Raw genomic sequence first — 23,033 nt, 5'->3', positions numbered from 1 at the left:
TGTTTAGTGTTATTTTGTCTATACCTGTGATAGTTTGTATTGTCTGTGGGAGTCTGTTGTGGGTAGCATAGTTTGGGGGGTTAGTTGGGCTATTTTTCTACTTCTCCTTTTTCTTTCACACCTCTACCTTTCCCCATTTCCCCCTTTATATTTTATATTTTGTTGGTACATTCTTATCCCTCTCAATATGTCAGGTAGGCCTCGCCTGTCCAGGATGGGGGAAGACGAATTGGGGGGGTTCATATGGCTCGTAAGCCATTTCCTCCCACTAATGCTGGAAGCTGGGGGCCGTGTGATACAGGGGTATCACACGGAGGCCAGGAAAATCCGGTGGGAGAAGGTGCGCCATCACCTGGTCCGGGTCTATGGGAGTCTCAGGAATGTACACCAACTCAAGCACCGCTGGGCAGATCTGATCACCAGGGAACAGGACCTGCTGGACCACCTGGGACTCCAGATTGGTGGCCATGTTGGTGAGTAAAAAACAATTACATGGGAATGACAGAAATCGGTGTGTGAACATGTGATGATTGTTAGCGAATCTGCAAAATAAGTAGCTGAGTGTGTGTAATGCCAGGGAAACCTAGGCCCATGGTTATACACATTAATCCCCATTCTTGCAACACATGTACACGCAATGACAGCTTTATAAATTCAACATCTATTTGTATTATGCTAAGTCGCCCCCTCTCTGCGTCCCAAAATGTTTCAAATGCTGCGCTACAAAGGTATACATATGTGTCCTAATGTGTATTTGTTGCAGAATGTGTATGAAGACCTATGCTACCAGTCCGATGGATCATTTTTGCAACACATACCAGATGCCTGTAGCTGCATGTAATGTAGTGTTGCCTTTGTGTCAGAAAAGCAACACGTGAACGGCTCCATTTGTACTCCACTGGTCATAATGGCCAGTGAGTACGTCATGTAGAAACAACATACCTACAGATGCAGACGCCATAGCTAGACAGAAAATTGGAAACACATGATGATGCTATACATGTGTGTTGCCGTCACGTCACATGAAGTTAGTCATGTTGTTCACACATATGTCACATGTGTGTCTGGTTGCTGTCTGTTGACCCTGTCCAAATAGCCTGTTTAATTGTGAGTGGTCATGCAGTCCTCATGGAACCAGTTTTGGAATGTCTCTCGGGGATGCACATGCTGAGATGTATGGATAACATTATTGTTGGGGCATACTAATGGAGGATTAACTTGGACGACACCTGACTGTCCTGACCACTGCATGAGTGTAGTAGGGTGTGACACTGGAGCAGGAGACTCATCCAATGTTAATGTTGAATACAAAGTGATCCATGCAGGATGAGCATGTGTGAAAGTCTATCATTACCATGTCATTTTCACACAGTGTCATTGTAACAGAAATCTTTTGTCCGTTCACCCAGTCTGAGTATAATCTTTGTTTCATGCTTTACAGGTGGACCAGCCCCGTACACCGTGGGAGAGGTGGCCCATTTTGACGACCCCGATACCTACAGTGAGTGTCACCTGAGTGCTATTTACATTGTTTGGTAATGACGCATGATGGATTACTGTGTGTTCAAGAGAATTCATGATTTGATGTGCTGGCCGTTCATTGGCTTTGTTCTTTTAGTGTGATATCAAATTAGAATTATGTTTCTGCAAAGCAATACGTAGTCATCTCTCAGATTGAGGGGCTGTAGCCCATTCAATTATGGCGGCAATTGGGAATGGTATGACTCATTTCGAATAGACAGGTCAATGTTAGATTTGGTCAGGGACTTGCCATGAACTGAGTCTGCATATCAGACTGACAGTCTCCCAGATAGCTTAGGCACATGGCATTGATGACAAGTGCTTCTTCCTAGTTGAGGATGGACTGTGTACACTGTAGGTTGGATCTTCCATGGGCATGTACTTCCACAAGGTGAACTCGAAGTGTGTGTGACTTGAGTGCAATGCCCTAGTTGTTCAGTTGAATCATGTGAATGGGTTTACTACCTCCCCTGTGTGTGTTGTTAAACATGCCTCACTAATAGTATGTTATGTTGGGCTAAGTCATAACATTTTGACATGTGTGGACCTGGGATGTGACAAGGTTGGGCTGACTACAACGTGTTGCTAGCCCTTCATAGGTGTTGTGTGTGAAGGCACATAATTGTTGCACTTTCTGTACACTCCTGGGTGTGCATTGAACATGGGATTGTTGGTTGTTCTTCCCACACCACCCACAAAGACTGGGATGTTACTGTGAAACAGGGTACCTAGGACTGTAGCAACCAGTATGTTACACGTACTTAACACCTTTTGTGACTTGAGTTAGTACCTTGGGCCAGAGTGAGAAAAATGTCTACACGTTGCAAATGGCATAAATATCTGTGTGGGATTTGCAAACGTCTGTTTCCTAATCCAAAATGTCTTTGGTGGTCATGTACATATGAGTAAAATGCTTTTCAAAATTGATATAATGAAGGGTTTTACCAGACCTACTTGCAAATCACAGTGGTAGGCAATCCCATTTGCAACCGAGTACGTGGTTGCAAAGTGAGTAGCTGTTATCATCCACTTGAAGTGGATGGTAACCACCTTGCTGACTGGAAGGGGTCCTCATTGTAAAGCTTCAGCCTCTGTGAGTGGACTAAAAGAATCCTGCGCAAAAAAGCCAGTGGTCTAAGGGACCAATAATTACCGTGAAAATTTCCAAGTACAATTGTTGTGATTTAAAAATAATTGCAGCTCATTTTTCGTTCCGGTAAACGGCCTACACTTGGGGAGAAATAACTTGCTTAATTTAAAAACAGTCACGTCTATGGAGTTCTGCTGGTCCCAGCAGGCCACCATCCCCGTGAGTGCCCATGTTGCTAAGGTGGGGCAACTTGGAACCCACATCATTGATGTTAATGAGGTGGGTTTTAGGGACCCCATAGCGACTCGCAGACGGTGTCAGAGACACCGTTCTGCTTTGCAATTTGCTAGTTGATTTTCCTAAATTCCTACATCTGACACCAAGGCCCGTATTTATACTTTTTGACGCTAAACTGCGCTAACGCAGTTTAGCGTCAAAAAGTTTTGCGCCGGCTAACGCCATTCTGAAGCGCCATGCGGGCGCTGTATTTATTGAATGGCGTTAGCCGGCGCAAGCAGACCGGCGCTGCCTGGTGTGCGTGGAAAAAAACCACGTACACCAGGCAGCGCTGGCGTAGGGAAAAATGGCGTTAGGGCGTCTTAAAAATGGCGCAAGTCAGGTTGACGCAAAAACAACGTCTAAACCCGATTTGCGCCATTTGAAACGACGCCCTAGCGCCATTGACATGACTCCTGTCTTAGTAAAGACAGGAGTCATGCCCCCTTGCCCAATGGCCATGCCCAGGGGACTTATGTCCCCTGGGCATGGTCATTGGGCATTGAGGCATGTAGGGGGGCACAAATCAGGCCCCCCTATGCCAAAAAAAATATTAAAAAAAATAAAAATGATACTTACCTGAACTTACCTGAATGTCCCTGGGGTGGGTCCCTCCATCCTTGGGTGTCCTCCTGGGGTGGGCAAGGGTGGCAGGGGGGGTCCCTGGGGGCATGGGAGGGCAGCTGTGGGCTCATTTTGAGCCCACAGGTCCCTTAACGCCTGCCCTGACCCAGCCGTTAAAAAGTGGCGCAAATGCGGGGTTTTCTGCCCCGCCAACTCCCGGGCGTGATTTTTGCCCGGGAGTATAAATACGACGCATTTGCGGCGCAGTCATTTTTTTGCACGGGAACGCCTACCTTGCATCTCATTAACGCAAGGAAGGCGTTCACGCTAAAAAATGACGCTCTTTCCTCATACTTTGGCGCTAGATGCGTCTAGCGCCAAAGTATAAATATGGCGTTAGTTTTGTGCCGAATTTGCGTCGAAGAAAACGACGCTAATTCGGCGCAAACGGAGTATAAATATGCCCCCTAGTGTGGACACATGATTCTGGGCCAGGGGTTCAATCTTAGCACACAACTAATTAAAAATGCTATTGAGTGAGGAGTGTGAGTGTAATCACATAGAATGACATATGTACTGAAGTCAGTATGCGGAAGAGCTGGTGCCATAATGTCAAATGCCTTAGGTATGATTTGGATGAGTAGTTTAGGGTGATGTCATCCATCATGTAGAGACATGGATATACTAGGTGTGATATGACCTTAGGGATGCATGATTCACATGTACTTCCTCTGAGCATTTCCGTGAACTGTGTTGTAACAATTGCTGCATACAATATATTTCTAGTAATGGACAAATGAGCCATTGTGGGATTCAACCCACTGTAAATTCAATGCTCAATATTTCCCTTTTCTCTTCACAGCTGCAAACCTGAGTGCCGCAGAGCGCAACCATTTTGAGCACAGGGCAATGAGGTACAGGCACACCCTGCAGGTGCAGTGTGGGTATCGGAGGATGGCCCGCAGATACAATTCCGATCGGGCCTCCGGGGCGTGGTATGCCACACCACAGGCTCCACCAACGGTGCCACCTACAACCACCAGGTCTGCCCAAGGGGACCCAGCGACGGACCAGCCATCTTCCTCAAGACCTGGACCCAGCAGTGTGTTGGGAGCAGGGCTGTCCCGTGGCCACTCCACTCCAGAGACAATCTCCACCTCCACCGGCACGCAGACCAGCAGTGACCCTCCAATTGACCCTGCAGCCTTCCAGGCATTGTCTAGGAAACTGGACAGGTTAATTCAAAAGGTGGACAACCTGACGGAGGACATGGCGGAGGTTAAAAAGAAGGTGCGCTCCATCCGGCGCACACTTCAGAGGGCAAATCTTTAGTTATTTTGCCCTCCTGAACTTTTACCCCTCCCCTCTCCCCTCTTTCCTCTTTTCATACTGTTAGTTGGGTTTGGGGGGTTAGTTATAGGATAAGTATAGGTAATTAGCTTAGTTAGTGTTAGGTAAGAGGGTGGGGGGTCCTTATACTTTCTATCTAATATTTTTGTGTGGGTGGGTGGGTGGGGGGCAATGTTGGGATTCCTGTTTAATAAAATAAAAACAAATTATAAATATAAAAAAAAAAAAAATACAAAAAAATATATGTTTGTTTAGGATAGTATAGTATGTGTGTAGGTTAGTAAGTGTTGTCCTGCATGTGTCTTGTCTCTTAATGGTGGGTGGGGGGTTGATGTTTAGATCGTTTCGTTACATGTGTAGAGTACGTTTTGCTTAGGTTAGTTAGGGACAGTTGTGGGTTAGTAGTAGTCAGGTTAGATTAGTGTAGGTTTACCTTTCCCTTAGTTGCTCTTTTATTACTACTTTTAAATAAAAAATTTGTTAACCCTTTACCTGATGCGTTAGGTGCTACCTTTTCATGGCCTTGACATCAGTGTAGCAGAAATGTTAAGTATGACATTTGTGTTCCATGCTCCCTATCCCCAGGCTTATGAGGTTTAACATGCCAGCTACCCGTGTGCTAACTTGGTAAGTATCCACCATGTTGGAGAGCCACCATTGGTAGTGTGCATTGATCATCAAGGTTTGGGGTTGGTATGTATCCTACTTCACAAAGAGTGCTTCCAGACTTGTTATTGTAGGTAAATAGATAGGTCGGACAGCATTGTGAAGTTCATGGAGAGCTTTATAGATGATGATTTGTTCACACTCTTGTCTTGTTGCTATCATTGCTGACCTACATCATGTGTGTACTGATTCAGCATGACTTTCCTTCATGGAAGTATACGCCGTAAGGGTGATTGATGCAGTGTCATTTGTTTATCATTCCTTTCATTCTACAGCATAATTTCACATTTTAGTATTGCATGGTGCCTACATTTCTCAGCCACCATTAGTTGTGTAGAATAGCTAGAGATGGTGCATCATTCTGTCCAACACAGCATGATTGTGTGTGCTTAGTCCCTTCATCAGTTATTTTCCTCAGTATAGTAAAGCTATGATGCAATCCTGGCCACTGCACAGATGATTCAGTATACATGAAATCAGGACAGTAGTATAGAGAATGGACATGGTTTCCACACAGCCACTTTGGAGTTAGCTACTGCACAGTTGAATTTTGAAATGACACAGAGACACAATAGGTGTGCAAGTGATATTTATTTATAAGTGGTGTTGTGCAAAATGTCCATTCACCATGTTTGCTGACTCCTTTCTGGTGCATTATTACATGGTGATCCTACAGAAGGGGTGTGGATGATGCTCCTGACATGCTGGGGTGATGTCACAGACAGTGCAGAGGAACATGAAATGCCAAATGGTAGGAGAGAAACATTCACTGGCAAGGTGGACAAGTCATACAGTGGATTGCCGAACAGTCATTGAGGTTAGTTGTAGTGAGACTGGCATGTGTCAAAACGTAGGACCTTGGTCAGAGTAGGGCATGGTGCAGGGACTAGGGCTTCCGGGTACTCTTGCGTGTGAATGTTATCTGTTCCATGTCTTCTTCTTCTGATGTGTGTGTTGCCTGGTGTGTCCTTGTTGTTGTTGGTTGTGAAGGGGCAACACACACCTCAGTGTTAGAAGACATGGAGGCAGACATCCCGGGGGCTGATCCCTGTTGACTAAGGAAGGGCAGTACTGCAGCAAGGAGGGCCTGCTGGTTTTTCAGAATGGCAGCCACATCCCGATGGTAGGCAGCCAGGTCGGCCCTGAGGGGTTCTATGTTGCATTCGTGCACACGTTGAGTGGCTTGCAGTTTGAGTTGTTGTGTCAACTGGATGACAGCTGTGCCAATTTCCTTCAGCGTTTTTGAAATGTCCTCCAATAGAAAATTTCTGGCTTGCATTGCAGCTGCCTGATCAGCAGTTGACAACATGCACGAACGCACCCCCTCAAGGCTGGCTGCCATATTTTGCATCCCCACCCGCACCTCCTTGGCCAGCTCCCGCTGGACCCCAACAACAGTTCTTTCGAAGCTGGTGCCAGTGTCGTCAGAGTCCTCAGCTGTGTTGGAGCTGGCAGGTCTTACAATTGGGGTGGCGGGTGGTTCTCCTGTGGTGGCTGCTTCTTCTGTGCTCCTCCTTGTGACTGAAGGTGGGGTTTGGAGGCTTTCAAGGACCATGTCAATGGTCTCTTGTGGGAGGTTGATGGTGTCGTCATCCATGTCATCAGGGAACTCACGGTCAGGCAGATCAGCAGGAGATCCGTGTTCCTCTGCAATGAAACAGGGTACAATTAGTGTGTCTGTGTTGTGACAATTTTGCAGTAAGATACGAGCCTTTGGATGCCTTAACATTGTACTCTGTGTTTGTCTAGGTATCTGCTGTCCGTCATAGGGCATTGTTGTAGGCCTATGGCCCACCTGTGTGTCACATGTTTGATATGGATCTTTCAGACATGTCTGCCAGGTCGCCTCTAGGTGTTGCTTTGTAAATATTTAGGAATAGGTGTTTTTTTCTCCTACTCCTCACTCGGTGTTTCACTATTGTTATGGAGGGACATTTTGTAGGGTGGGCTCTCATTATCCAACATGTGATTCTTGGCTTTCTAGGCAGCAGGATAGCTAATGGTGTGGGGGACTAAGTTTGACCCACTTGAAAATAACTCTGTCACCCAGATATTCAATTTAGCTAAGACTAACTAGCAGTGCCTCTGGTCTCCCACATCAAAGGAATGTTTAGACATCCGAGCGCATGACATCTTTGGAACTTCTCAGGGAAGTGGTGGTCACTCAGGTCCTACACATTTGTATCTTTTCCGGTAGGTTCCCATACACAAATGACATAGACAGTATTAGTTTGATATGAAGTTTCATTGTACAACTGACTTGTAGGAATTTAGGTGTGAGCCCCATTTACACAAACAATACACACTGTTAGAATTGAAATAGTCCGCATGAGAGTAATACATTAGTACACAGCTTTCATGGTGCCTAACTGTTTCTACTCTCCCCCTGCATGTTCTATGTATAGCACAGCTTGTTAAGTTTGGAGGTTGCCTGTCAGAATCAAAGGGGAGACATCATCCCTCATATCAGAGGAATGGGCTAGGATCTGGTTGTGCATCAGCAGCAAGGCAGGCAGCATCTAGTTGTTATTTTCTGTTTGGAAACTCCCCCATGCGTGTCTTGGGACAAGGGAGTGAATGTAAAAGACATATGTCATGGTGATGACCAAGTTTCCCTAAGCAGGAATGCCAAACCTTGACCCCTACCACATCTATCAGCAACGTACCAGACGGTATCCTTGACTGGGGCACAGAGTGAATATGTTCTGGCAAACTCCAGTGCAGAAGTAGGCAAAACAGTGTGATTTGACTAATTGACAACACCTTAGGACTGACTATTTGCTACATTAACTGATAGGAAGGGCAATGAGAATCATTTAGTGCAAATTGCTCTGAGGCACTTAGATGTGAGCAAATGAGTATAAGTACATTCAGGGTAAGATGCACAAAGGCCTCCAGCCTGAGGCTAATGTGCAAAGTATACGTTTCACTTGCCACACTACACTTTGACTGACTGTGGGTGTTGTGACTGCCCTGCCAGCACACTTGCCTCTCAGGCCCTGCCCCATACACTTTTTATTCACATTGCATGATCTGTACATGTAACGTGGCATTACCTATGCATGTCAATGTTAGGATGTGGTATGGATGTAAACATTCTTGATGTTTTGAGATGATGTTGGGTGATGTGTTTTGAATTGGATTGGCCTGTTTATCGTATGAAGGTCCTATTTGTTTGTCCGACTTTGCAGGTGTGTTTCAGTGACCAGTTGCCTGTGTCCCCTCCTCAATGTTGTTGTCTGAGCAGTATGACATTAGTGATGTAGCCTTGTTAGCCAGGCACGTGAGGGACCCTGACGTATGCAGCATGTGTGTATCGTTAGTGCTGTGTGGCTCCTATTGCTGTTTACTTAGGCTTATGTATGTGTCAGTTATGGACATTCGGCATTTGAGTGTACTGGTACCTTTGTCTTATTTCTAGGAGTAATTGCAGATGTCACCCTCACCCCCTAATTTAGGTATGTATGTTCCAGGGTGGGGTTTCTGCCATTTGGTACTATAGCTGCACAGAGATGAGAGGTGTTATTGTCAACTGTGTTTGCAGTTAAGTTACAGTTGTTGTATTTGCTACTGCATTACAGATAGGGACCTAGTTGATGTAGAATAGATTTTGCAATACAAGTGCCTGGATGTGGATTTGAGGTAGTGTCCTTCCCACCTGTCACTGCTTTCCCTTGGCTCTCTTGTTGTAATTACAGGATGTCCCCGTGGGACTGTTGTGGTTGCTGTATTTTGTCGTGCCCCAGCTTCGGTCAGTACTGGGCATGCCCCCCTGCCGTGCCCCTTTCCCCATGCCACTTCATATATGTGCTGACTTCCATGCATTGTGTAGTAGGTATCCCCCCCCTGCTTACAGTCCCCATTATTGTATTATGATTCCCCATGCGACTTACCCTGTATGTGCGTAGTGTCGTGGTAGTCTGCGCTGTCCAGTCCTTGAATCCCTGTGACGATCTCCTCCGGGATGACGGCTGCGACCATCTCCTCCATGTGGTCCAGGGCCTCCTGTTGTGCTGGACTCCCCCCTCCAGTCTGCATTGCTGCCTTCCTGTTCCTGGCCATTTTCTCTTTGGTCCTACGTTTGCAGTCATGCCAGCGTTTCTTACACTCGGTGACTGTCCGGCGTTCTTCAGCCACACTGTTAATCTTGTCCACAATTTGTTTCCAGATGGCCTTTCTCCTACTGAGTGGCAATTTGGAGGTGATGAACAGTTGGTGCTGGTGTTCCGTCACCTCTTTCACCAGGATTTCCTGCTCCTCTGCACTGAAGCGACACTTTCTTTTTTTTTTTTAAATGTCCTGGGTCCTGTATGCTTCCTCCTGGCTGGTTCCTGGTCTGCTCTCATCCTCCTGGGGTCTGTTGGGGCATCTAGGATCCATTTTGGGTCTCCTCTCCTGAAAGGGCAGTTTTCGCGCAAAAATGGGACGCAATTGCGTGAAAAAAAACGGCGTTTTCACGATTGTGCTGTCGTAAATCGACCCACAGTGATGATCGTCGCATTTACGTTGGTTTCCTTTACGACAGACCGACGCTGTGTGCGTCACGAAATAATGACTCCCACCTGTTGGTTGCGCCGCCGTACGTCAAAGTATAAATTTGACGCCCGCATGGCGCATCCAAATGGCGTTAGACGGCGCAAATTTCTTTGACGCTAAATTGCGTTAGCGCAATTTTGCGTCAAAAAGTATAAATATGGCCCTAAGTCTTTTCTAGCCATTCATTTAGCTGTTGGACTGTGAAACCCTGCAGTGAGATGTTCCCTGCATGTATCATCAGTGAATGTAAGGCGTTTGTACTCATTGTCTGCTGGGTTAAGACCCCTAGCCCTGCTTCGCGCATTGCTTCTATGGGTGCTCCCACTGGGCTAAGGTCCATTAAAGACTTCGTCTGTTCAACTGTTTGTTCTCCTGGGGCCATTATCTGGGGAGTTCCCAAAGACCCTCCTCTTATCACATCTTGAGTCATTACCCCCTGGTCACATACGCCAGTTTTGCCCTGTGCATACAATGGCACTGGAGGACCGACAGTAATTGGCAACGATATGGCAGCAGGTGTCTGACCTGGTCCCAAACTCCGTGGAGCAGTATCTCCATAAGTCTGTTCCAAAGTACCCAGGACAGGTACTAATGGTGGACCAGCTACTGGGTTGTACCCTGGTATCAGCTGTGGCTGTGGTTGGGACAGTCATTTCAGAGTTGACTCAATCTGCACTAATTTTGATTTCGTGTATATTGGGTCTGGCGATACTATCAGATTTGTAGTAGTCTCAAGTACTGGGACGTCTGGGTAGATTCTCTGTATCTGCGGTGGAGGTTGCAACTGTATCGGTATGTCTGCTGCAGTAGGTACACTGACACCATTCTGTATCGAAGCCGTATCACTAGTCTGTACCGTATCAGCAACTCTTTTTTCCTGCGTCTGGTTCCCTGGGTCTATGCTAGTACTCGGAGCACTATCGCTCACCGCATAAGGTGGCGGGCGATCATGTAATAATCTGTCCATGAATTCCTCATCGTCTGAATCATCTTCCTCTTCCCAAGGTCTTTTATTTTCTTTAGAATTGTTCGAGTCTTTGTCTGTCATACAGGAGGCTTTCTTTCCCTGTGTTTCTTTTCCCAGTGTTATTGCTGGGAACAATTTTATCCGTCAACAATCCCCCTTCTCCACATTTTACTCTTGTTATCCCATCTAGCCTCTGCATAGGATTTTTCTGCCCTTCTCAGTATTCTCTGAAACTTTTCTTGCCTTTGTTTAAGAGCCATGAGATCCCAAACCGCTAAAGCTTCATACTGAGCTGGCCTCGGAGGTGGTTTCTGTACACTTAACATCCACCTCAAATTTTCGAGCACCCTCGTATTGAATGTCCCATTTTCTGGGAAGGCTAAACATCCCTCTTTCTCTGTTAATTTTCGCCACTGTTTCATCCATAAACAAAGCACGACACCTTTCTCTTCCATGACTATATAAGCTTGAGTACCCTCGGGTGGTGTAGGTTCCCCATCAGTTGCTACAATATATGCGTCTCCTTTCAGAGCGCTCTTAAATGCCTTGACAAAATTCATTTTGCGGTTTTCTCTAATTTGTATTTTAATCAGAAGTGACTTAGTTCCCAGGACACTCTTCACCCACCTTTCTCAACCTATTGCCTCTCACAGACGGCAGCCAATCCGTGCACGACCCCTCTCAACAACTGACCTATCTCAGCGCGGCACCACTGACGTCACACACACACACTGCAGCTGACAAAGTCTTGCGGCTCGTCCGCTCCTCACTGAATTCATACAAACTAATGCAAATTATTGCGAGCACCTTAAATGACAACACAAATTTGCCGGTTTACTACAGGAAGGGTAACACATTCGCTTCAGAACTTTACAGAGATTTCACTTGAAGCCTAGGCTGCTACTTTCTCCTTATCAGTTCCCGCATACGCAAGTAGAATTCGACCTGCAATTTCTACTCTCGACTTGTCAATGGCTCATCCTAGTGCACTTTAGAACTTGCCAAATCTCCATCGAAGGTTTCATACATACGTTTCAACTCAAACTTGACTTGTCAACCACACCCGATTGTCCTATTAAACCGCACAGATTACAACATAAATCCAAGTGTCTTCTACACTTGTCAACATACTCCGGAGTCTTAGACCATGACGGGTCCGTACATAAACAACCAACCACGTGGATAATTTTGAGCATCAAGCGCCACACTCATGTGAAGTACGCTGACTTCCCTACTCTCATACTGTGGAGTACGCCCACTCCTTCTAAAACAACATTTACTTGGCCTAGATACACACAAATTTCACAATCACCTGCAAAAAGGCATAAGCTAAGCAAGCGCAAAACCCTAAACCACACACATTATGGTGCCGAGAACATTCCCAACTCACTTAGGCAGGTTCCGAGATCCCGGGAAAGTCATGGTGAACTTAGAAACCCATCATACCTCCAGTTTGCATTATCACAGAAAAACAAATTAAACAATGATTCTCCGTCCTAGGGCCCCCAAGGGCCAAAACCGTCGCACTGCTACCAGAACTGTTAACGCGTCCTTCTAATTTAGTTTATACACATTAGGACTTGTTTTAGGCCAATGAATCTTGTGACCCAATGGTGAGACACCGTAGGACGAGATAACTGATCAATATGTCAAGCAACATATCAATAATGTCATCGATATTTACCATCACAATCCATTTTACTTTAGACAAAGACATTAATCAAATTGTTGGCGCAACCATGATCTTTCACCCATGAATAACCACACCTTTTGATAGAATTTTATGAATTTTATTCCCTATCGATTACAATCTACGAGCAGATGAGTTAATCTCAGTAACAAGAAGCATAATAGCATAGTCACGATATGGCAACTGTGATAAGATTTCATTAATGCAAGAATCACAAACATAAGAACATAGCACGGCGTGAACATAGATCAGAATACAATGAATATCATATATGTCTCAGTTCAGCACAGTGTAACGTCAGTCATTTGCCTATTTTTCATCAGTTGAAGTGAATTCCTGTCCTAGCCACTAATTAGCATCAGCATGTTGGGCTTCATGCAAAAACAATTTAGAACACCAATTTAGAAAACTCTAACTATGGTCTCTATCAAAATGAGCAGTTGGTACCTAGAAAGGAAAAGCAAACAGACAAATTACAAATTGCATTGTCATAATTACCCTCCAAGGATTAGGTCAGCACACAGGATCAGTCTTGGTCTTCAGGACATCAGTCAAAACGCCATCAGTCTAAACTTTGACAAAGGGCAGGGGACACTTCCCTCATAAGGAGGAGAAGTGGATAGGGGCAGTCTATGGGTGAGGATGGTTTTAATAAGTCTCAAAGTCACCAAACAGAGTGACAGAGTTTCTGGACAAAATCAATAGCATTCCCTACCTAGTTCTCTCGACCCTTCTGTGACATGGGTTTTTATCCCTTTTCCGTAATACCTTCCCCCAAAATTCTATTGGACATTTACTATACCCCACTATCTTTAACCTATCAAATCATGCATTAGGTAATACTAATTGTCACCCCACGATAATTCATAACATTTTGATTGGTCTTCATAATTGACGTCTTCGGAGGTGGCACATCCCGGGGTTACTTCACTCCTTGGCACGTCTTCTCGGGTCATGAGTTCCTTTGTCCATGGTTTAAACGTCCTTGTACATTACATTAATCTACATTTGTATCAACTTTGTATATAAACTCATACTAAAGCAGCAAGCATGCGGATGAGAACAGAATTTGTACAGATACAATCATCTTCCAAGTTGAAGAAAAAGAACATTTGCAGGGTCATGGCCCTTTGCGAGTCAGCACACTGGAAAACAGAAAAACGCTTTTAATATGAGAGCTAGGCAGCTAAAACCCACAGCTCAGACTAACTTAAGGCCTATGAGATTTTAATATAAATGCAACATCTAAAATGTTAATATAAACCAGAACATAAACAGTTTTACTCATCATTATTAGTTCACGTGTATATATTGGTGGCCACACACATTATAGTCATAATTCAGATGCGCGTTTAAGCAAAATCACTATTATTGTCGTTTTCTATGCAACATCGTTAAGCATTGATATGAGCATTTCATTCTAATATATGTTATTTAAACTACGCTCTCTCAGATGTATAGACTCTCAGAGACATGTCGTACACATTGTCGGTAACAACTGAGAAGCAGAACACTACTCTCCTTTTAATTGTGTTGTCGGTGTGATTCTCACATACCCTCATAAATGGTTGCACATGAAGTAGAATTTCAAGAAAGAATAGTTCAAGTTTGACACATTAGAGTAGAAATTATTTTCAGCAAGAGTTGTCAATGTTATGTTTTTACCTCGACATACCTGATTACCAAGAAGCTTCTGAAGAGGACAACGCACAGACCAGTTTCTCGGGACAGAGAACAAAGCTGGTCATGCAAGTACCCTAATGGAAAAAAAATTAAGAATTGTATGAAGTTATTTGCTAAAAGGTTTAACAGCATGTTACAGAATCACAAGAACATTATATGCATATGTAAAAAGACAATTTTCAAAAGAAAACAAAGTAATAAGACACTCATTACAACCATGGCGGGCGGCCACCGCCACTCGCCAAGGTTAAACCGCCGTGCGGCCCTCAATGCAGCCGCACTCCCGCAGGCCCCATTTTGACATCCCCGCTGGGCCGGTGGGTGGAAACAGAGTTTCTGCCCGCCGGCCCAGCGGGGATGTCAGGCGCAACATGGGAGCCGGCTCCTAATGGAGCCGGCGGTGTTGCGGCCGTGCGACGGGTGCAGCTGCACCAATCGCGCTTTTCACTGTCTGTTGTGCAGACAGTGAAAAGCAGTGTGGGGCTGTGCCTGGGGGCCCCTGCACTGCCCATGCCAAGTGCATGCACAGTGCAGGGGCCCCCAGGGGCCCGCGACTCCCCTTCCCGCCAGCCTTTCCATAGCGGTCTCTACCGCCAAGGACAGGCTGGCGGGAAGGGGACTCGTAATCTCCTGGGCAGTGCTGCAAGCGGCGCTGCCCTGGAGGATTAAAAGATTAAAACCGCCGGGACAACCATGGCGGTAAACCGCCGGTCCCGGCGGTGCGACCGCGGCGCTTCCGCCGCAGTCGTAATAGGCAAGATTGTACAGCCAGCCTGTTGGTGGTACAATCGCAAAAACAGCCCTGGCGGATGAGGCCCTCTAATTCCAATTTACAGTTTAATTCTCACATAACATAAGAGTGGTAATTGTATCTGTCCTGTGGGGTTTGTTTAACAGTTAAAAAAACATATACAGTATACACATAAATACATATAAAATATAGACATAAACATATATATATATATATATATATGTATATATACACATATTATTATTTTATATATATATATATATATATATAAAATCACTGAAAAGGTTACAGGGATGTCATAGTTAGGTTGACGTTTTACCAGTAGACAACCATAGAAATTTAGCAGTTATAGTTATATTTATAATTATACTTATGTAAAGAAACTAGAACTTATTGCTGAAAGTTACTTTCCAACACAAGTCATAGTTTCTTCAGATAAGTAGAACTAAAATTTATGAATTTCTATGGTTTTGTAGGGTAAAACAACATCCTAACTATAACATCCCTGTACCCTTTGTTTTTTCAGTAATTTCTATGTTTTTTTAACGCACACGTTAATATTTGTGTCAGGCTGCGGCAAGCCAATCAGGGCCTTGCTTTTCCTCCCAATCCACAGAGGATCCGAGGAGAATCCAATGAGGATCTGCGTCACTATCAATACAAATTCAGTTTTCATTTACACCAAATCACAAAAACGTCACCAAGACCAAGAGCTAACTTTCTGCCAAACTTGGTGTAAATCTTTCCAGTGGTTTTCTACCCCTTTTCAAAATCCCTTTGGAAATTACCATTGAGAAAACACGTTTGGGACCACCCTTTTTCTCAGCCCCCGATTAACCAAGCACCATGAAACTTTCCAGACTGCAGCTGGTGTGAGCGTCATATTTTTTGGGGGAAATGTTGTGAAAATTTGTCAACTGGCACCAAATATATAGGCAAGTAAAAAAAAAACATTTCAGATAGAAACTAGGTCCTAACTATAACTACCTACTGGTGACCGCGAGCAGGTGAGATATATATATATATATATATATATATATATATATATATATATATACATATATATATATATATAAAATACTAATATTAGAAATATTAGAAATATATTGATAGTAATATTCTTGATTGTATTTATTTGCAGTTCTGCAATAACACCAAACAAGTCAAAGTGAAATGTTTACTAAATAAACAGACAAGCAAGTAGAACCTACAAGAACGGAACAAAGGCAGTCTCTTCTTTTTCTCTCCCCATTACCTTTCCCCATCCTTGGAGCACTCCCTACTCTCTAGACATTTTCATAAAGGTTGGGAGTGGTCTGGATCGGTCATTGGGTTTTAAGCATCATTGTGCTCCTGTGAAATTTGGGTAACTGGTAGAACCTGACAAGGTCCCTTCATCAGCCCACATAAAGTACTGTTGTGGGTCAAGAAAAATTATGAGGACCTACCAATTCTTGACTTTCACTACTGATGTGGGAGGAGATCCTATATGAGTCACCAAACATGCTGAATATCAAAAGAAGCGTTAAACAATCAGAATTTCATTTTAGTTTCATTTTCGATTGATTTAACTTGGAAAATTATTGCCATGTCAAAGGACTTTAGACTATCACCAAATAGATCCTCTTGGGGATATTCCATGACATAGTCAAAGAATTTAGCCCCAAGATATTTTGAGAATATTCAATAGAATTCATAAATTAAAAACAACATGGTCTATTCAGTAGACCAAGGCTCACCATCGCACATTGTAAAAGGTAGGAGAAAAATGACGGCACTGTGAAATCCCACATTACATAAAGTCAGTGCAGAGAGGCAATCCGAAGTAAGATAAGTTGGAAAATATTCAAAATAAAGCATTCAATTCATCTTAAGGACATTGCCCCTAGTTTCACTTTTCTTAGTCTGAACTGAATAATCTTTTGATTGTTGATGTTACATTGTGCTGTTTGAACTCAAGAGACAGCATGTCAACACCATCTCTAGCCAAAAGAAGTTGTAGGATATCTAAGACACTTTTCATTGTATATTTTGTGATTCTGTTATTCTTCCATGCATAAACCTAGACTACAATCCAGAAGAGTTTACTCGTTAAGTGAAATTGAGTTCAATGTGGAAAGGCCTACACAAAATATTGAATGGAAATGGCTGTTTGGAAATGGGATGGTAGTTATATGGCCCAGCATGGTCTTATAAGAGGTATCTAAACACCAACATCATACATTTTTGGAGAACTACTCTTGTTTAATGAGTGCAATATTGATCATTGGAATTCCTGCCTATGTATGAACAAAATGTCTTGCAGAACTAAAAGAGACAAATAGTTCATACAATATCAGTCAATAGTTAAGATGCCAAGGATTCAGCAGTTGAAGTGATCAAGACATGAAAAAAACATGTAGCTGATTTCCGCCCTGATTATGAGTAGCAGTATCCTGCAGAGAGCATTAATAGCAGGATACTACTCCAGGTCATTACAGGTAGCCAGGTCTCTCAACATTCAATAATTCCAGGTCAAGAGAAATCGGGCAGAAACAAGAGCAGAGGATGTGGACAGAAACACAGCTTTGCAACTCACTCAACCAAGAATGGGGATCAGACAATTCTTCCCAGCCTATCCCAGACGTGCTCTACCCTGCCTTGACCTTCACATCGCCACACCTCTTCTGCCTGACCACACGGGCCCACCCACTTACATCTTCTTCCTGCTTTGAGCTGACAAATGTCAGCGGATTTGTTGCCATAATGACACTAATGACACATTAAAGAATTCAGCAACCCCGTAATCAGTGCCTAGGTGAAACATTTAAGTAGGCTCTTCTGAAATGTTTAGAATATTATGCAATAACAAATATGTAAATCATGGCAGAGCTGAAGTGAAGGTCCGGTGGAGTTGCTCACCACACTAGAAGGTGGAGTTCCTAGGAAAAATATCTCTTTTTGCAAGCTTATGACTACTTCTATGTCGGATTTATCCTCCCTATGCGACTCTAATAATGCCCTTGTTTTGACCGAAACGGGTGTAGATATCAAGTCTCCCAAAGTATAATTAGCAAATATTTTCCATCTAATTAACGTTTTTGATTTTTGGTTTATTCTAAAGCTGGTGTACATGTTAATAAGTTCAATTAAATGGGTTGTTTCTTACTTTGTTTTGTGTTAATGCATATATTCACCTTATGAAATGGTCAGATATGTCATGCGGTAGATATATTTTGCAGAATTAATCAGTCACAGATATTCCATGAGCATACTGTGAAAAGGAGTGTCTAGTCCTTTTTAGCCCTTTATTTGTCACTCATGTTGGGAAGTAGTCTGGAGCCATGTCTAGTAAGGTCAAAGAAAGTTAATGGCATGTTGAAAGTATGGGTAACAGTGATTTAACTATACCTTTTCTTTCTGCTGCAAAACTCACATCAACCCTAGGTCCTGCAAGCAACAAAAGATGAACAAAGCATGCAACTTACAAGGGACAAAAACACAATACCTTGAAGGAGGTACTGCAGAGAGAGACAAGGCATTAACCATAAGGCCAAGATGCTGATAACGCATTCACATATTAACGTCCCCTTTTTCAAAAAGCCACTGACCTCAACAGCCTGATGCAACTTAAATATGTGGAATGGACATAAAGGATGCAAAAACATTTGATAAAAACCAAGCACCTGTAGGCCAGGACATTGTCAGAAATTTGAAGCCCAAGGGCACCCAGAACAAGTACAAGAAGAAACACAAAAAAGTAACCACAAGTTAGTGCCCCCTACCAAGACCCTAAAAAGCTGTGGGGTGGGTTAAAACGGCAACACAAGAAGAGTGCAACAGCCCCTATTGAGTCAGGATAGGAGAAAGAAACCAGATAAAAGTCCCACCGGGAAAAACACGACCTAGCATCCCATCACCGAACACCCCTAAATGACCCAGGTGATCCAAGCTAGAGAAGTCCCTGGCCAAACATGAAGTAGAAGCCAGAGGCCATCAACAATCACTGCATCAAAGCAAAAGTGAGCTAAGCCCAACTAATCAAAGTTGCAAACATAGCAGAAGAGGCAAAATGTCAGTCCAGAGAACCACAAACCCAGCCTCATAAGACATATAACAATCATAAGGCCATAGCAGAGGGGTAGGAAGAGTCAGTAAGCAATGGATGCAGCCCCACAACCTGCTAAATAAGGAAGAGGCCAACTGGAACAAACAACCTCCAAATCTTCAAGAACAAATATGGATGCAGAATCTTGAGTAACAAGGAAGAAGTCCATTCTACTTCCATGAGCAACAAAACTGAGGGCCTCATTTACAAGAGGCCTGAGCCACCTGAGCATCACTTTTTATGATGTTCCGGTGGTGCAGGCCTCTCAATCATATCTATGAGGTGACACAAAGCCACCATGCGTGGCTTTGCATGGCTTCATATATATAGAGTAAGGCAAGGCAATGCAAAGTGCTTCATTGCTTTACTCTACGTCCAACGCAACACCCATGGGTTTTGATAAATTCTCAGTTTTGCAAGAATCCGTAAACCTGGGTATGCATCAAAACTGTGCTCTTCCCCATAGGAGGCGTAATGAGAAGTAATAACTTTATGTCTCCTTTTTTCCTGTTTCCATGTGTGCTGCGCTCTGCAGCATATATAGAAAGAGTAAAACGTCTCACTTGATTGTTTATGTGCAAGAAGGTGTCCGTTCCTGCACAAAAACAATTGTGCCAACAATGCAGTGCAGTAGCACTAGGCACCAATTTGTGCGCCAGCGCAAGCAGAAGGACAGGAATGCGCCGTATGTCATTAATATGGCTAATTCCTGCCCTATCCTTGTGATGCAGGGCAGTGCAGCAAGAATGTGTGCATTGGTGCGTTGCAGCCAAAAGTGCACCAGTGCATAAGGACAGAAGTAATGCACCATATCTCAGTAGATAGTGTGCATTTTTTTCTCTCCCTTTGAAATAAGACAGCACAGCATCTTTGGGGCAGCATTGCCTTTGCTTCAAAGAATAGTACATTGGTGCCTCAATTTCACACAGTCTCACTCATTACCTGTCACTGACTCACTCACTTTCACTCACATACACATGCCTATACGTACAGACACATGCTCACACACACGGTCTCATCTCACACTTTAACCCACAAGCACACACACAACATACTTTTTAAAATATTTTTACTTACTACAGCTGCCACCAAAGGTGACCTGCTAGCTAAATGTGTTGCATGTTTTATTACACTAATAGTGAATAATAGAATATTAGCACTATTATTGTAAAGTAAAAAGTGTTGTAAATATGGAATGTTGAATGGCCTCAGTGTTCTTGGCACTGATTTTGCCACCTCTGAGGACAGGGGTCGCAACACCAGTGCCCGGGGTTGCAAAGAGCAAGCCAGGGGGTCGCAGCTGCGACCCCTGGAATCCCCTAAATGATGTCCATGCAGGGAGGCAGGGTAAACTACATACTCAACCACAGGCCACATAACAGGGACAAATGACAGGACTGGAGAGATGGCGTAGTGGGCAGCCAATGCTGAGTCCTCAAAATCCTAAACAAGAACCATACAAAAAGGGGAATTACTCACTGGATCTCCAGCGATGGGGAGTTCAGGACTTGCCACAGAGCAGTAACTCCCCAGCCATAACCCTGTAGGAGGACCACAGAATCTGGGCAGTTGCATCAATAGCAGACACCCACAGCGCTTGCAAGGATAGCAATCCCTATGTAATATTTTAATACCCACGTAGTTAAACTGTACAGAGGTGCGTGAAAGAGAAAGCTACTCAGATTCAAAGGTTTTTCAACGCACATGCACATGAAGAACTGTTCGAGTTCCAAACTAAGGGCCTGATTCATACTTTTTTAGCACTGCATTTGCATCATATTTGTACGCAAAAGCAGCACAAACTTACAAAATTCATTATCGTTTGTAAGTTAGCCCCACTTTTGCATCAAAAAATTATGCAAATGAGGCGCCAAAAAAGTATAAACCAGGTCCTCAGTTCTACTCATATTTCAAACTATCTCAAGAGCATATGAAATACACATGAGGAGATTTTTCAGTTGTGGGCCTGATTCATTAAAACCCTTTTTACGAGTAAATTGCACCTAAACATGCATATTGCTTGACTTATGTTTTCAAATTACAACTGAAATTTGAAACAGTTAATTTATGCTTCGAACGAGATTTATTCATACATGGTAACATCCCAATAAGGTTTAATATTGCACATAGGTACAGTGGTGGCTCCTCTGCTATGGCGGAGAAGCATCACCCCTCTGCCAGCAGCCTCAAAAGTTGAAAAATAAAACTATTATAAAAATGGTTTATTTTCGTTCTATTTTTCAACTTGGGCCGGGCCGATTCTTGGGGGCAGGGCCATCGTGGTGAGAGGACGAATGGGTGTGGTGGCACTGCTGTCAGTACGCATGTGGGTTTGGCCAGCCATTTTAGGGTGGCCAAACCCACATGCGCACTGAGCTGTCTCCAACACAATCTGTGTTGCCAGGTTGGAGACAGCAGGCACAGGCTCCCAGTTTTCCTGCGAGTGCAAATCAAGGGCGCTCAGCCCAATCATGATGCTGCTCTCATGCTGCCTGCATCATGAGAGCAGCATCATGATTGGCCACAGGGCATGCAGGAAGCCTGCGCCTACAGTGGAGAGGAGCAGAAGACTGTCGATGTGGCAGGCAACAGGTAAGTTATTTTATATTTGTTTTGTTTCCCTCCGCTTGTTTTAGTGTCGTCCACCACTTCCCTGATCTCCCTCCCCGACCCCTCCGCTCAGACGTGACGCGAGCCGCTACTGCACAGGCATATCTTCTCCGAGGAGCAGAGACTGGGAGTTTCAGCTGTGGATGCCCACAAACTTTTGGAACAAATATAAACTCACAAGTTTATTGGCATTCTTCATGACCCGTTTTAACCCTGGAAACAAAGGTTTACTGCTGCCAAACGCAGGTGCTAATCCTTTTCAGAATGGCAAGGGAACAGCCTCAAATTTGGTGGGGGTGTAAGGAAAGGGGTCTACATAGGAAAAAATATTATTACTTTGAAGAAACAAATATTCAAATAAGTGCAATTGCGCAACTGTAATGGCATTTTTGCCTGCTCAGTTGTCCACTATGTACAGTTACCCATGCTGATCTGTATTTGCACATACCTACTTGATAAATTTGCATGTTTGCATAAGTACTCTTGAAACCTTTGAGATTTTGAAAAATTCTTAAATATGTACCCAATCAAGAGAATAAACCTGTAAGGGCAGATTTACTATTGTTGGTTAAGAAAGGGGGACCCATGGTGAAATGTGAGAAAAATAAAGTGTTAGAAACTGGGTCTCTAGTTGGTAGAGGTATGCAGCCGACCACAATCCCAGTTAGGGTAAGTCACAACCTAAATTATCCTGTGCTCACCCTCCAGTAGCTTGGCAGCCTTAACATAGAAGGCAATGTGTAAAGTATCTATGCAATAACTCATACAGTAACACAGTAAAGACAACTCAAAAAATACTCCACACCAGTTTAGGAGAGAAGATAATATGAATCTGAATAAAATATGACTAAAACAAGAACAATCCAATATGCACAAGTCTAGATATCACTTTTAAAGCATTAAAAAGAGTCTCAATCTTTAAAAATGAGTGGTTGTATCATTTTAATACATAGTACCTGAGATGCGTTAAAAAAAAAAAATGACCCAGAGGGGCCACAGAGGAGGAGATGCACCAAAAAGTAAAGCGATACATTGATTTTTTCAGTGTGGCAAAGAAGGTACATTGATTCTTTTCACTCTGCAAAGCGATGCGTTTGTTTCCAGGAGCCCAACCTTCGTTCTTCACTGCGAAGCAGGAATATTTTAACACCCAGGGAAAATGCATGGAAAACTCAGAACGTGTTGAGCAGAGCCACCAAGTGCTGCGTCCATCCTGCAGGTGATGCAGTGATTTTTCAGCCG

Source organism: Pleurodeles waltl, chromosome 6 (genome assembly GCF_031143425.1).
Source record: "Pleurodeles waltl isolate 20211129_DDA chromosome 6, aPleWal1.hap1.20221129, whole genome shotgun sequence".
Lineage (NCBI taxonomy): Eukaryota > Metazoa > Chordata > Amphibia > Caudata > Salamandridae > Pleurodeles > Pleurodeles waltl.
This window is presented reverse-complemented; position numbering follows the sequence as displayed.